Raw genomic sequence first — 16,644 nt, 5'->3', positions numbered from 1 at the left:
AATTTGAGTTGTGAAGACCCTCACTGTTATTCACAAGTTCACATGACAGCAGGGATATTGATTTTCGCTGCTAAATTATTCATCATTGTCTGGTTTGAGACCCTTAAACTACAAACTCTTTTATCTCATTGGACAAAGAAAGTATGTTTGAATAATTTAAAGATTTTTTTTTTGTACCCTTGTCTGACTATAAAATATAATGATAATCAACCAAACAATCCACAAATGTAAAATAACAAACTGCAATATACGATACGTGTTTTGTGCAACACTGATGTTTTCATGTAGTTCACTTTGGCAGGCCAAACTGTGGTGGGAGCGCTCAGCTTGCAGTTGACCTTGTTAAGTGCAGACCGCCACACTTTGATATTCTCCACGCATCCTTTAATAACTAACATTGGAGAGACACCTATTGCCTGTGTAGGTTGAGTCTGGACCAATCAGTTCCAGCCTTTTTCTCTGTACTCTGAATTATTTTCCTCTCCATACCGGCGTCTTTGATGTTGACTCTTGAGAGGCAACTCTCTGCTGGAGACCACTGGATCCTCCACTAATGATGTCTACCCGGGCCGGGGTTACCGCTTTCATGTCTTGCGTAACAGTTGCATTTTTTTTCGCTTTACATATCAGTGGTACATGGTGTTCTTCTCCAGCACAATGGATTATCTCTCCCTGCGCTGGGGCCCGGCCGGGTTTAGGAGGGTTGCTGTGATTGAGGGGACCTTCGACAAAATCAAAACAAACGCTTAAACCCTGGTGGGGATGAATGTTCTCCCCCAGTGTTTCCATCAGTTAGCTTGCAGAAGCAGACGCCGCGTGCAGAAGATCCTCTGGTTTAAAGTAAAGTCAGCCTCAGTGTGATTCCAGCACAGTTTCACATAAACCTCTTCTTTATCATTCTGATAGTGAAATGCTGTGCAATCTACTCATAGACGACATGCTTCCAAAAGATATTGCATTGAAATGTGCTTATCTTACTGTATTTTTGCACATGTTGAATATCTAAATCACATTAGCATATATAGCCAGGAAAGGAACATTCATTCACCTCCTGCATGTTAATACTCTTATTTGGTCCTGCAGAGCTATACAGGCTTACTCAGCCCTATTTAACTGCAAATAGGCTTGTGTAATTAGCAGTAGGGGTTTTTTTTTGTCCTCCTCATGAATGCAATACAATGGAGGGTTTTAACATAACATCTGCATCATTCTAATGTTTCAGTGGGACATTCAAGATGGCCGCCATAGAGCAATGTGTAGTCAGTCGTTTACTGACCTTTTAGTTTGAGGCTATTCTGGGAGCAGCACTGTGATTTAGCTGTTATCCACTCTTGCTTTGAGAAAATACTGAATTCTGCTGATTTCTGCTCAGTATTTTTTGTTAATAACATCATCAGTGTAGAACCAGGAAGTCAGACTGGATGTGATTTTGATGTGAAGCTGTCATATTCAACATTGGGCGAAAGATGTGGTGCATTCTGGAAAGGTTCATAAGTCACCAATTACTCAATATTTTCAAGTGGGAATGCATTGCTTTCATTGTGTTTAAGTACCTGTTTACTAGACAGCAGTGCTTGGCTCCACTGAAAATGAAGCTTTTAGAAAACAACTCCTAAGCTGGAACTTAGTGAAAACTCTCAGATTCTCTCTCTCTGTGGAAATGGGGGAAATGCAGCAGTGGTGTCTGTGCATCACAGCCTTAGTAAATACTTTTTCTTCACATGGTGGAGTGCATGGACAAAAATATCAAAGGCAGCTCCAGAGTGTCAGGACTCCCAGATTCTCCTGGACTTGGTAGTTATGTTGTTGTCATGTAATAATAAACAAACTTTCTCTTCACTCCATGTCAATGTCTGTGTACTTGCCATTCTCAATGTTTATACTGTATTGATCAATGTGCACATATTACTACCCCTTTCCCACTGGCCAAAAAACCTGTTTAAACCCGCTAACTATCGGCTCCTCATGGCAGTGGGAAAGGGTTTTACCGCGATTTTGACCCGGGTCGTTCCACCCTGCAATCGACCTGGTAATTTACCGGTTTCACTTTGTACCGGCTTTTAGTGGGAGGGACACATCTGGGAACTTACATGATGACGTTGACGCAGCGCGGCTACGTTAGCGCGCTACTTGTTGTTTCTGGACACAGCGTGAGATTTCCTTCAAGATAGCGAGACCGGAGAGCTTCCCCTGATCCATGGGGAAGAGGAGATTCGTCTACAGGTAACGGGAACTGTGTTCCACTGCATTGTTTACTTTCGTTTTGCTCCGTCGCGCTGATGATGTCATCAACATGGGACACCATCAGTGCAGGGAAAACGCAGCATCGCGGCTCTCCTGGAGGCGGCTAGATGTGGGTCTGCATGCAGTGTGAAAGGAGTCTTAAAAAAAAAAAGCTGATCGTTAGCAGGTGAAGACACGGGTTGACCTGCTAGTTGCAGTGGGAAAGGGGTTTATGTGTGTCATTTCATTACAAAATAATCTACAGCACCCTCCAGTGGTCCGACATGAAAACTACATCCATCCAGCATTTCTGCCATTCTCGCGTAAACGCAAAACTTTTCTGAAATGAAACGATGCGTTTCCACTTGAAACCTTGCCATGTACACGCAGGCCTCACCTGTAGGTTTTTGGATTGCAGAAAGAGCTGCAAATGCCTCAAGCACACGTTTTTTTTTTTTTTTTTTTCTGGAGCTAACTCCGGCCATATCACAAAGCCAGGCAGTGTGAGCCTCAGATATTTTACTCTCAAATGTGTGAAACTCAGTGTGGATTTAAGTAAACCAAGGTCGAGTGAGAATATTTGAATAAAATATAAAACTTCCTGACTCAGTTTTACTAAACACCTGGTGCCAACCCCATTTTGTTTGAGGATCTTGAACTCACTTTTATTTCAGCCATTACTCCACATTCAGCTTTGTGTGTGTGTGTGTGTGTGTGTGTGTGTGTGTGTGTGTGTGTGTGTGTGTGTGTGTGTCCGCCGTGGCTGGAGGTGATTGACAGTGATTGTGCTTCACTGTGACACCTGGACAACATCAGCAGTCTCAAGTGTTGCTGCGGTTCTGTAGCCGTGGTCTCACCTGCCAAATTGCTCCGCCGCTATTGAATGTGCCGTCAATGTATGAGACGTCCGATTCAATCAGCTCCGAAATTAAGTGAGGATCGCAACGGGTTTAATAGCCGCGCGCCCACTGATGAGGAGGCAGACTATTTTGTTTAGCTGAGCTCCGTGTGAGCAATCTGCATTTCTGGAATGCCTGTGGTGACGGCAGACGTGGATTCAGCATCAGCCCACATTTCGGTTTTTTTTTCTGCGCGAATGTGTTGCTGCATAAGTGCGTGTGTGAATATGTGTGTTAGTAGGTGAATCCTGCTAAATGCTGTGGAAACTAAAGAGCAGCGACATCATAACTTTGGACATTTTAAACATTGAGCCAATAACATTAAAGCTTGATGATAAAGCAAAAGAATTGCACCTATAATAGAGATGCAGAGCAGCATATATTTATCCTTACTGAATGAATATGATGACTATAATATCCACAATGCTGATTTTCAGAAGCAAGCTGCACAAAAACAGCAGATTATGGTCTATTTTCAACAAGTGCAGTTCTATTCGAGTGTTATTACATTATTGGCTGCAATCTCACACATTTAATTATTCTGATATTAAACCATGAATCTGCATTTTCATGCATAATACAAAGGCAATTGTATGCCGACAGGACACTTCCACGACATTTCAGACTTTTTCAGAAGCTGTTTAATGTCACTTCAGTCATGTAATAACTTATTATGTTATTATCAATATGACTTATTGACAAATTACTACGTCACTGGCTTCATTACAGTGTAATGATTATAAGATATTTGTTGTATGTTTCATGCCTTCATTTTCCCTTTTTTCTTTTTTTCTGATTGTGCCAGTTTTACAGCACCACTACAAGCCTGCATTAATCCATCACCATTTTTGGTGTTTTTCAGGTGTTGGTATGACAAAACTTTTTGTAAACCAAGATGTTTCTGTCTCACATTAAAGTGAAATCCATTTACAAATTATGAGGTTTCTTGTTTTGGATTTAAGGTAAACCTTGAACACTCTGTTCCAGTAAATCGATTTAACTAAGTGAAAATAATGAAGTAGAATTCATGTGTGAGATTTTGCTTCAATCTGTCATCCCGACAAATCACCTGAACAAAAGAGCTGATATGACTTCACGCCTCTGCAGACTGGGCATTCCTGTCTTTTCCCGTGAAATGTTTGTGGTTTTGTTTAATATCAGGGTCACAACCTTGGCAGGACATGAGGTTACGCTGACAGGAATCCAGACTGACCACAGTGCAGAGTGCTTTTCATTTCAGTCGGAATCATCACAAAGTCTAGACATGGAAATTCACCCCTCCGCAATCTCTGAAGTCAGACTGTAAGCTCGCTGCTCTTTCTGCTCTCCTTCTGAGGATGTCTCCGGGGCATGTTCTGTTCAGCGCACATGCAAAGCTGCCTCTGGAGCGCATGATGCAGGCTGCAGCTGGACAGACATCGGCGTGTCCGTGTCCTCTGCCTGTATCACCGCCTCAAAATGAATCCGGCGTCACTGTCACTACTGCTGTGACAGACACGCAACATCACACTCAAACCCTGCCTTTCTCTCATTTACAAGTCTTTTTTTTTCTGGGCTGTCACTGAATATTTCAGATTACACACAGTGACTGTGACCTTTCAGTCCTCAGCCCCTTCGACCCAAATGTTTAGTCTCGTTTTTCAGATTCATATGGAAACGGACTATGAGAGAAAGAGATATAGAAACGATTGGTTTGTTTTCTGACCAACAGAAATGTAGACTCAATCCAATCCTGACTGACACACAGGTCTCAGTCTCGTTGTTCTGTAGGAACAGGCGGCAACAGTCGGTGTAAATATCACGCTTCTCATAAGGGAGCGGAGGGGCAATTACAGAGGAGATGAGGGAGGGAAGACGCATTCCTGCTGGCAATAGGTTTGTAGTTTAGGGGGAAGGAATGATCGAATGAAGGAGGGAGCTGGAGGGGAGGGAGGAAAGAGTGTGAAGGAGTCAGCTGGAGGAGGGGAAGGAGTGACGGGGGGGTTGTGAACAGTCACTCCTCCCTCTCTGCCTCACTTCTTCAACTCATCCTCACGAATGGGAGTCAGTCTGCTGTGAGCCTGCAGGAGAAGTATCAATAATCTCCCCTCGTATGGATCTGGAAATCTCACCTTTTTTTTTTTTTCCTTTTATGGGATTTTTATAGACAGCAGTGGAAGGAAAAAGCAGAACTAAGACTTCCTGGTTTTAAACATTGAGGTAAGTCATTGGATTTGCTATTTGTTTTTATTCCTCCCCTTCTTTGCAGATAGATCTGTGTGTTTGTAGATACAAGAGACAAATGGCTCTCCGGCCCCCAAACCACCCACTTCTCCAAGAGGTGCTAAATATCACCAGCTTTGGTGACACACATCCAGTCAGTGTGTGGTCTGGAAGCATAGGTTTTAGTGCATTTCACAAACTCTGTATTTATGAGCCATTATGTCTCTTAAAGGTTTATATTTTCTGGATTTATTACGTGTGGCTGCAATAACGTCCTGCTCCAGGCTTTTTGACTCCATTTGCTGTGAGCTGAAGCTGCATCCCGGGGTCGTCACAGCTGGTGCTCAGGGTGGGGTTTCCACCATGTTTGTACCTGTTGCTCTCCTGTGTAAAGGCCAAGAAAATTACCCACAACTGCAGGGAGTGTGTCTTTTGTGTTGCCTTGCATTCACTGCCAGACGCTTGTGTCTTTGTAAAGACAAAACAGTGGTGGTGTGGTGGTTTTTTTTTTTTTTTTTTTTGTTTTTTTTTTGTGATGCTGAGAAGGAGACGGATGATGAATTGCAAATGTGAGATATGGTCAAAGTCTTAGTGAATTCCCAGTACGCATCCTGGAGGGGGGAATCCGTGGACTTCATGATGTGCAAGTTCATTTAAAATCCCAGCTTTGTGTTTGAAAGCCCCCTGCGACTCCTGCGTCGGGGGAGAGGGGCGACAAACGGTCATCTGGTGTCATAGTTATGGTAATGTATTGACCGTTCAAGGCTTAGAAGGACAGGAGGTCAGATTCTGGCTCCCGGGCTCATAAATCTTGACAATGGCCCCTGTTATGGCTGGAGCGGAGTATGCACTTACAAAGTCAGTTTGTTTTAAAAGCTGTATATGAAAATCACACGCAGCGCAACCCTTGTCTTCGGTCCAAAATCGTCCTCGCAAATTGTTGCTCTCAAAAGTGGAAAATAACCCAACAGATTGCCTGGCAGAGTCTTATGTTGTAAGCTTCACCTCATTGAGAGTGCAGCGTGCAGCAGAACAAACGTCTCATTGTGGATTTGTAAGCCAGGAGAGATCTCTTGTGCTCATGTGCGTATTAGGGTATTATCAAATTTATTCTTTAAAGCAGAACTTGGCACAATGCGTCTCGAAGCCCCGCAGTCAGTTATTTGTAGTGACTTTGATTGATGCCACACAACTCAAACCGCTGCTTGTTTGTTGTCTTTGTTATTCAGCTCATTTTACATGCATGAACATTTGTTTGCTTTTAATTGCAAAGTCTACACACGTATAGCTGCTACCAGATCCTTTAGTTTTACAACATTAAAAGGCTTATTTTGACCATATGAGCAATGGTAAGAATAAGACTTGGTTTGCAGACTGAAATTAAAGCTTGTGAATTTCTATTTGTCAAAGCAACAACAGTATAATCTATGGGTATTTGTCCCCATTTCATCGTGCTAAAAGTAACATAGGCAAATAAAGAAGGAGAGATAGCAACAAAATTGTCTGTTGCAGAATATTGATCCATGTTCAGATCATTTTGCATGGTGTTGTTTATAATTAAAAGCAAAGTTTTTAACAAAAAGATCATAATTTTAAGAATATTTGGAATTCTTAACATTTTTAGGAAGAAGTGAAGCGATGTTTGTGTCTATTTCATGCTACTGACAGTAAAACGTAGGGGTCTCACTGTGGTGTAGTGTCACCTCACAGTGAGTTTAGAGGGTATTTATATAGAGTTAACATGTTCTCCAGTTTACTCAACAAGGTTTGGAGTTAAAATGCTTGTTTTTTTTGCATTTTTTGTTTCATAAACATTTTGCATTTACACAGCAACGTTTTGAAAATGATATCTGTTTACAAGGAAACGGCAGAAACACTGAAAATGATGTACTTTTCATGTTGGGGGCTGTTTGTAATGAAACCACACACACACATGTGCAGAGAACAATATCTTGTAAACACTAACAGTGGAAAGTCCACACGCACGTTCGTATGGACAGGCGACCATGTTCGCTGTCACAAGTGACTCTCAGCTAAAAAACTACCAAGGCCCAGAAGGATAAGGACTGGGAGTCGTGACACTCTGCTCGCCGCCATTGTTGTTATTGTCCATCTATTTGGACATGTGCAGAAGAACTATTTGATATGATCGTGGTGTACATGCACAGCAGCAGTATTTCAGAGAAGTTTTCCCTCGTTTCCAATGAGACCAAGTTGAAGCTTTTTTCAAAAAGTTCCATCTTGGGAGCTGTTTTCGAAACGTTGCAGCGGCTCTGAGCTGATCTGTACAGTGTGTAACCTGCCTTCACCCATAGTAAGCTGGGATTTTATCCAACTCTAAATTACAAGTGGAAATAAACAAATTGAAGCAGTTTTGATTTGATTACGGGACTGAAGGGTGCATTGTGCATCCCCTGTAACTGGAAAGTTTGACTAAACTCGTGCATCCCACAGAACTTTGTGGAAAAACAGCGTATCAATCCTCATGAAGTGTAATCTAAACTGCAGTAAAAAGGATCGCTCTCTTCTACACTCTCCTTATGTACCCTTTAGACTTCGGAAGCAAGCTATATTAGCGGAGGAACTGGACTCCAGCTGATAGGTGACTTTTTAAGTGGCGTACCACAGGTCAATAAAACAGAGGCCTGTACTGGAAACTGTGATCAGGAGTGCTCGAGGTGGTGTGGGGGGAGCAAACACATTTCCTTCTCCAGCTTTTGTGTAGTGGTGTGTGTCAGGATGCAGCTCGGTTCTGCACCGGTGCACAATGCAACAAACAGCAGGGAGTTTGGAGCTGCAGGGGTGCTGTGGTGGAGGGATGACTTCATGGGCTGTGATTCACATCAGTGTGTGTGAATGTCTGGTCACACACACTCAACATACAGAACAGGACACTCAAAAGAAGCCACATGCTTAGTTTTATTCTTTCTTGCATCTATATGAATGAGCACACACACACACACACACACACACACACACACACACAGAGTCACATCTTAATCCCCCCCTTCTTCATTAATAATTGGGTTCAAAATTCCAAAAATGGGTCTAGATGTTGACCCAGATTTTTTTTTTTTTTTTTTTTTTTTTTTTTAAGTGTAGTGCATGTGCTTGTTGTGTTATAAAAAAGGAAACACTCAAACTGGAGCCATGCTTGGTTTTCTCACTCACTGACCTGGAAGCAAATGATTGCCTGTGTGGAAGACCCTCAGCCAGCCACACATGAGACATTTTTCTTCAGCAGAGTGTTGCCTCAAGTTTTGATCATTCTCTTGAGAAGCATAAGATAAAACAAAAACATTCATTTGAAAATCTTTTTTGTTGCATAAAAAGTGAACGTAGCCACTCCTAATGTGAATGACATTTAAGTATAATGTGATTCATAAACACACCTTTTCTTTGTTTTCCCAGATCGGGTTGTGGGTGTATGGAGTAACGTAATTCGTTCCAGAGCTTGTAGCTGTTCTTCAACGCAGACAGAGGCGCCTGAGGTGGGGCCGTTTTTCTGGAGCCAGCGCTGCGTTATAGCCCTCTTTTACTGGCGATCAGAAAGATCGTGAAACGTTAAGCACCACTCGTACTCCGATCCTCCGAGATAATTCCAGATCTAAGGGCGGTGACAGTCGTTCAAAGACGCAATATTTGTGATCATATTTCCCATTTAGGCCTGAATGATGTGACTTTACCAGAAGATGTGAGCATGATTAACACAGTTTAGATTTTATCAGTATTGATCTGTGGTAAAGAGGTTTTCAAATTTTGTCAAAGGGAAGCCTTTTCTTCTCATCGAAAGAAAAACTCGTGAGTTGGGGGTAAATCTAGTCAATATTTTTGAAAATAATAGTTTACAGCACTTTTCATCCACCTTCTCTCATATTACTGAGTTCGTATGCACCAAACTGTCAGTGTTTGGGTAACCGCCCGGCCTCGGCATTGATACTGTTGATCACTAATCTATAACCATAAAGCTGTCAGGCCCATTTGCTCCCAGCGTGAGGAGAAAATTGCAGGGTATGTTTGGAGCTGCGCTACGGAGGAGCAGGAATGTGAAGCATGTAAAGGCAGAGTGGTGTTGATGCTCCGTGCAGCCAGGGGAGACCTTTTCTCCAACAGTGACAGTTACAGGATATGAGAAGGTCAGCTTGTAAAAGTCTCCTGCGATCGAGGCTCTGATATTTTAACGGATGAAGCCTTTTTCATTACAGAAAGAATCTGCTGTGTGCCTCTCGGAGGAATCAACGCACCGCAGATGATTGAGTGATCCAGCTGTCGCGAGATGGTTTTAATGAGCTTCTGATCACACTTTTAGTTTCAGTTAAATAGTGTAGTCAAATCCAAATGAGGTTAAATGAGTACAACTCTGAGATTAATTTTCAGAGAAACCATCAGCTCAGCCTAGCAAGTTCTTAAGAGATGCCAAAGTTGAAATTAATACAAATTAGGGGATATATTGAAGAATTTATTAAAAAATTTCCAGTGAAAAATGCTTCATTTTGTAAAAATCTCAAAGTCGATTTGAAAGATTTGTGATTTGACGCATCATTTACGTCTGTCCTGCTTATTTGTCAGTGTGACAGTATCGTGGCACGTGGTCAAATCCGGTTTTAGCAGGAATCAGCCAGCTTCCTTCACCAGGTGGATAAACATTCCTTCCCCCGCCCCCGAGAACCTGTATGTACAGGAATCGCCACAGCCGCAACCTGTCCTCACCCCCGAACGTCTTAACGGGGGTCTGCCGCTTATCGACGCCTTCAACTAACAGCTGCTTGGCACTTCAAAGGTGGTCAATGAGTAGCCGTGGAGCTATAAGCAGGGTGTGGACTGATAACGCCTCGGCTGTCACCCCACAGCGCCAGCAAAGTGTCGGTGTTGACGATAAAGATGAAAGTTGTCTGGCACACAAATGGGAGCCATCTATTTCTGCTTCAAAACCACATCCATGACCTCCAGATTAGAAATCATGCTTAATAGTATCCATTTTTTACCCTTAACCTGACATGGTATATTGTAAAAGTTACCCCATCCATCCACATATGCTTCATCCAAGTTAGGAGCCTATCCCGGCTGACCCTGGTTTAAAAAACCAGAATTAGAATCTCGGTTGCATTTTTGCTTGCGGTCGCAGAGGCCACAAATATTCTGAAGTCCATAGAGTGGACAAAACATGTGTTGACCCAACGAAACTTGCGGCATCTGCTGTGCACAAACCCCAGGAAGCTTAAACACCAGCAGAAAAGGTGACCTCTGCACACAGCGACGCTTTAGAGAAAACACTGGCAGGAACAAAGGTGCCACCAGGCTAAACAACACCAGCTGCTGCACCACAACAGGCTCCAGAAATCACAGCTTTCATTGCATACAAGCAGAGTTTTGTTTAAAAAGTGGAAGGGGGGGTTGAATAGATGTTTTTAGAGTTAGGTAGGGTTACTATTTTACACCTTTGAAGATGGAAAACACTCGACTCAGCCTTACATAAATTTGCCTTTTTAGTACAGGATTGATAAAGTCTGCTTTTAATCTCAATCCTAAGTGCGACATACGAATAAAAAGCTTTTTTTTTTCTTTTTTTCAACACTTAACCTCTGTGCCCAGTATTCAATAAACCAGCAACAGTTTATCTTCCACCGCTGGTTGTTTCTGTCCGACCAGGTTTCACATCAGCTTTACTGTGGCCCATTATTCTGCTTGATGTGTGTTGGCATCTTGTTCTCCATCAGGGATACTCCGGAACACGCCGCCACCTGAGCCCCTCGTGACCCGGGGTCACTCACACTGCGGCGGCGTTTCGCCACCTCACACCGAAACACATAATCAGCCCAGCAGCAGGTGAATGTGCAGCCGGTCGGTTTGCTTTATCCTTTAGTTTTTGCTGTAAAAGCTTTTTGTAAGTCACCTGCAACAAGGTCAGAAGGATTGTTTCAGCCACACCTGCTCAGTTCTTTGCTGCTTTGTTTCTACTGATGCATTTTGAGGCAGGTTGGATGAATGCCGTCCGGATGAGCCAGACTTCGAGTAGCCTTTTCGCTTCATGATGCATTCAGTGCCACGACTTGGCACCAAGTTGTCCCAAGACAAGTCTCGCTGCTTTCATTATCACTGCGAGGCCAGCTTTCCAGCTGTTTGCTATTCACGGTTTCCAGGGTTACAGATTCCAGTCAGAAAAATACTCTTTGGCTCTTCATTGATAGTTTTCATTTGAGCTATTAAATAAGGTGGAAGCTATTGTTTTCCTACTTTGATATGGATGTTTCTCCCTGACTGGGAAACCTTTTTAAATGAAGACGACGCTGACTTTTTCCCTCCGGCCCCAAAGTGTCTTAAATACAGTTCTGCACACTGGAGAGCAGAAAATGAGTCACAAGAACAAGAGTTGCTATTTAGTGCTTTCATTTCCGCCGAAGCATGTGACTTTATATCAGCTGGGAAATGTCTCGAGTGCTGTCTTTCTATGGTAAACCCCTTCTCCTCCTCCTCCTCCTCTTCATCCTCGTACCTGTGTTATTACCTCCAGAGACTGGAGTGTTCAGATTACAGGGTTTTGTGTTGGAGCTTGTAACTAGCCCGCTGAATGCATTCTTTCCAGCGTAGTTCAATTTAAAAACAGGACTCTTTCGCAAGGGCTCAGCAACACATACCCTCAATATATTTGCAGTTTCATTCATCTGATTTAAACCAACTGTTGTCACGGGATTGTGTTTGTGTTTCACATGGAGTCTTACGGTGTGGGACTGTCTGACCAGATGTTTCTCACTGCAGAGAGGTTCTGTTTTGTTTCGAAAAAGCCATAACTCAAAAGATTTCTTTCCCCACGGCCAAAATCTGTTCCCTTTCACGATGCAAATAGGTTGACATTTGGTCCTGAAATGTCTGAAGGCGAGGAGGAGCAGGTGGGGGCTTGAACAGCTTTACCCGGTTCCTGTTGCTGCAAGCCCAAGAATTTGTCAAGTGTATGGTGGGCTTTTGAATGGTCTTTAATAACAACACGATCTTAAATCTTCTTGTCACATATTTCAGGGATGACAGGATCCCACCATACATATCACTGGATGGATGTATAAATACGACACCGCAGAAGGAGCTTCGGATATCACAGACATTGTTTCTAAAACAGGCCGTCATGCAGTCGGTAAAGATAAGCCGTTGATGGTGTTTTGTTAAGTTCTTATTACCATAAATCCAGACAGTGTCCACTGGGACAGAAAGAATCTGAAATGTCTTGAAGCAGAGGATATAATAGCTTTTGTCCAACAGCAACAAATCTTCTAAGAAGTCTGCATGTGGGAACAAATGTGGTGGAAAGCTTTAGGAAAATTAAAAGGAAGATTGAAAGAATGTGGATGGATGGACGACTATAGTGCAGGTCAACTTCCTTTTGCTGTCAGAACACTTCTGACCCTTTGAGACATGAATAAATGTTGTGTCTGGTACCAAGATGTCAGCAACAGTTCCTTTAAGTCCTGGAAGTGTGTTTTTTGGGGCCTTATGGATCGTACCAGCAAATCCTCAAGATGATTTTTTGGATTAGAATCTGGAGAGTTCTGAGGACGCGTCAGCACCTCAATCTCATTGTTTATGCATTATCCTATTGAGAGAGGCCTCCAGATTCAGGAAATTCTGTTTCAGTGAACGCATAGTCTGCAAAAATGCTTAGATAGGTGCTACATGTCAAAGTAACATCCAGATGAATCATGGGACAGAAGGTTTCCCAGCAGAACATTGCCTGAAGTGTCATCCTGCCTCCACAGACCAGCCTCCTTCACACAGTGTATCCTGATGTGCGTGATGCCCACGCACACAGTGATGTGAAAGACAACGCCATTCTTTACACTAGACAACATTTTCCTCTTCTTTGGTTGTTCAGTTCTGATGCTCACACAGACACAAGACTGGGATCAGCATGAGCACTCTGACTGACCTGCGACCTCCGGACACAAACAGTTCTGATGGATCAGAATCACTTTTCACTTGAAAGGCTCTGACAAAGGCCAATGGATGTACAGCATGTTAAATGCTTCAAATAACTTTTTTTTGCTGGGATGAAATGCTGCATCTCATCAAGAATTTAGTCCAATATCTGTGTTGAGATTGTCTTGCTGCTGGATTTTGCGAGTTGGCCGTTTGCCAGCGAGCCCCTCATCCAGCAGCAGCTTGGTGCTTTTCAGGTACTTGCAGTTTACAGCTTCCCACTGTGGTGTTAGCTGTGCTGCATTTCCCTGCTCTCCTTGAAGCTGTTGTGTTGCTAATCTTCCGCCACAATAGGACCGTTCCGCTGATCTTTATGTGGCTGGAATCTCCTGTGACTATGTATTTATATTTAAGGATTTAATGGATGACTCTGCTACTTCCTGCTGTCCTGTGCTCTTTCACCGAGAACAAGAAGTGACCTAATTACCAGCATCCTCTCTCACGCCGCCAAATTGGTCGATTCCTGCTTTTTTATTTATTTACGAAGGAACAATCCTGATTATAGAGGGGAGGAAAGGCCATGCATTTTATAATATGTGTTAGCAGGTATTTCTGGAAGAACCCACTCAGTGTGGGAAGAGATTTAGTGCTCTGGAATATCTTAACCAACCCTGACATTTTTTTCTCATGTATTAATAAACAGCTGATGATGGATTTAGTGCAGCAGAAGCATTGCAGCTCTCAAGAACATTGAGTTTAGTGATGACATTTGGTCATTCAAATGTGCAAAATGCAAACATTTTTTCATGCTTTAGAATATGCAAGGTATATTGGGACCGCATGAAGATGTGTAGATACAACCTAGTGTGCCAATTGCACAATATGAAGCATAATTACTTTAAAAACATGAAATATTTGAAGGCAAAAGGCAAGTTTAATTAAGCTGTGATCTAAATTACAAAACCAAGTCTTGAAGAAAAAAAACCTTTTATAAAGTACATCAACAGAACTTTTTTGATCAACCTTTTTAAAGTCTTTGAAGGAAATCCTGCGTATTCAAATTACTAATTCATCATAGATCCTTCTGAAAAAATTATTTTACATGAGAGCCGTTTAGTTTGTTGCAACGAACAAGGATTTTGTGGCAGAGACAAGTTTCAGTAATTCTATAAAGTCTTTTAAAAAACCTGAGCTAATTTTATTAAAAAAGGTGAATTCTGCACTGCCTCCTTGGCTTTAATGATACCAGCTTTGAGATAGTAACTTTTGCACCACTGACAGATTTCTCAGCTCAAACTGTGAAATTCACAATAAATCAATCAGAAAACATCAGCTTTATACAATAAAGTGACAGTAAATGTTTTGTTGTCATCCTGCAGACTGGACTGGACCCTCTATTTGTTCCATGCACGTTAAAGAGCTCCACAGATTGTCTCTAAATAGTATGGACATCATTGATTAGATTTACGCTTCATAAGACCGACGGAAGGAGATTTTTCTACAGCATCCCAAAACAGACAGCGAGGCACAGAACAGCTTGAGTTACAAAAACGAACACAAAAAAGTGAAGAGCAATTATAACAAATTATTAAAGCGACAAAGTTAATGTGTATCAAGTGTAATTCAAAGTATGTTTGCAGGGACGTAAAGTAATGTGTGTCCCAAGAGGAAGTTTTGTTTCGTTTCGTTTCGTTTCGTTTCGTTTCGTTTATTTTGTTCTTAACTTCTTAGGAAGTTTACTGAGAGTTGGGAGAATTGTCACACCAGGACTCAAATGGTTTTATTAAATGGGATAAAGGACAATAGCAGGACCATTAAACTGTAACTTCACAAAAATTCAAGCTATTGTGTCGAACGAGGCCTGGAGGTAACTCCTGTTGTTGCATTTTCAAACAGTTTCAGTACGTGATGCATAGTCCTCTCGTTTCCTGCTCATTTGTGCACAAAAGGAAAAAGGGCGCACGCTGCAGGCGCAGATGAAAAATAAATGGACTTCATCAACATCAAACGTTGTGCATTGCGGTGCCAGCGCAGGGTGATGAGTGGACAGAATTAAGAGGGGAAGGGGAACAGCAAGGTGGAAAACGGGGTCAGCGCAAGTTTACATAACGCCCCCTTTACAGAAAACCTGAGCGTGTGCAGCAGCGGCGGTGGAGATGGAGGTGGAGGGTTGGGCTCACGCTCATCTGTGCCAGCTACTCACACAAAAACACTATGCCCCCCCCCTCCTCCCTGAAGGGTCTGTCCTAAAATAAAGGGAGTGCACATTAGGAAGAACAACAACCGCAACATGGTTGACTAATCTTTAGTTCCATCTGTTGCTGATTTTTTTTTTTCTTTCTTTTAGATCAGACCGTCCAGCCTAAAGGCAGGTAGTTGAGGTCTGGATGTGCATTGTGTGTGCACTCCCCATGCTTCCAGTCTTCACTAATGCAGGAGACGGCGCCTAAAGTGACGGTTCGCTTCAGCCCTGAATAACTCATGTTCACTCAGACAGCGCTCACACTGTCGTTTCATACCCTCCACTTCACAAAACCCCGCCGCATGTTGAAAGGGGCTGAGTGGATCACCTCACCTGTCAGCCTCACACAAGTGTTTATGTAGCCGGCCTCAGCAGTGATGTACGTCTTGAGAAGAGGTTTTATTAAAACCGGAGCCAAAAATAAAGAAAATGCGCCACAATTTCTCAGAGATTTCAAATCGAATGAACCGTATTTGTCTGTTTTTCAGAGCTTTGTGGACCAAACCAGCAGCTGAAGGACCAAACTGTCTGAAGATCCAGTGACAAAATGCCAGAGAAATCATTACATTTCCACAGGTTGGTTAACATTAAGACTCTGTGCATGTTCAGATCAGAGCAGCATGAAACACAGAACACTTTGCACTCTCGTCTCTATGAGTGGAGATATGTAAACAAAAGATATTGCGGTTTGTTTTCGAGGTGGGTCGGTTGCACAACAAAACTTTCTCAACCAAACCAGAGTGCAATGTTTTTAGCTAAATGCATTCTTGGAAAATTTTAGTGGTGTTTTTCAAACACTTGAACTTATTCCACTAAGACACCGTGTAAAGAGTAAAAAAACAAACAGGAATACCAGCAAAACCTTTGGTTTCGCTTGGTTTTAGAACAACTGTTTCCTGAGCATGTGCAATAGCAGCATCAGGCTCCGTCAGCTCAGAGACAGAACCAGACTGTTTTCAGATAGTTGTGTTTTCCCCCATTTACACGAACACAGATTCAGAGTGTTTTCAAAAAGTTCCACCTGAGGGCTCAAAAAGTGATATCAGGTTAGTGGACAACTAAATCACAATGAAAATTTTATATTTTCACATGAAAACTTTGTGTGAATGTACCCAAAGAGTGGACAGATGCATTTTCATTTGGCTATCTTCAAACAGACCTGCCAGTGTGTAC

The 16,644-nt window shown here is 42.5% G+C and overlaps 1 protein-coding gene across 1 annotated transcript in view; it reads left to right on the top strand.

Annotated features, from left to right (window-relative positions):
- Positions 1-5,211: 5,211 nt before the first annotated feature.
- LOC115400337 (T-lymphoma invasion and metastasis-inducing protein 1-like) overlaps positions 5,212-16,644 on the top strand; it is a 43,220-nt gene continuing 31,787 nt past the window's right edge. The window contains exons 1-2 of the mRNA XM_030108142.1: positions 5,212-5,321; positions 15,960-16,047. The gene's annotated coding sequence lies outside the window, so the exon portion shown is untranslated. The remainder of the gene's footprint in view (positions 5,322-15,959; positions 16,048-16,644) is intronic.

This window comes from Salarias fasciatus, chromosome 14 (genome assembly GCF_902148845.1).
Source record: "Salarias fasciatus chromosome 14, fSalaFa1.1, whole genome shotgun sequence".
NCBI lineage: Eukaryota > Metazoa > Chordata > Actinopteri > Blenniiformes > Blenniidae > Salarias > Salarias fasciatus.
Note: the sequence above shows the minus strand (reverse complement) of the source record. Positions and strands in the feature narration are given on the sequence as shown.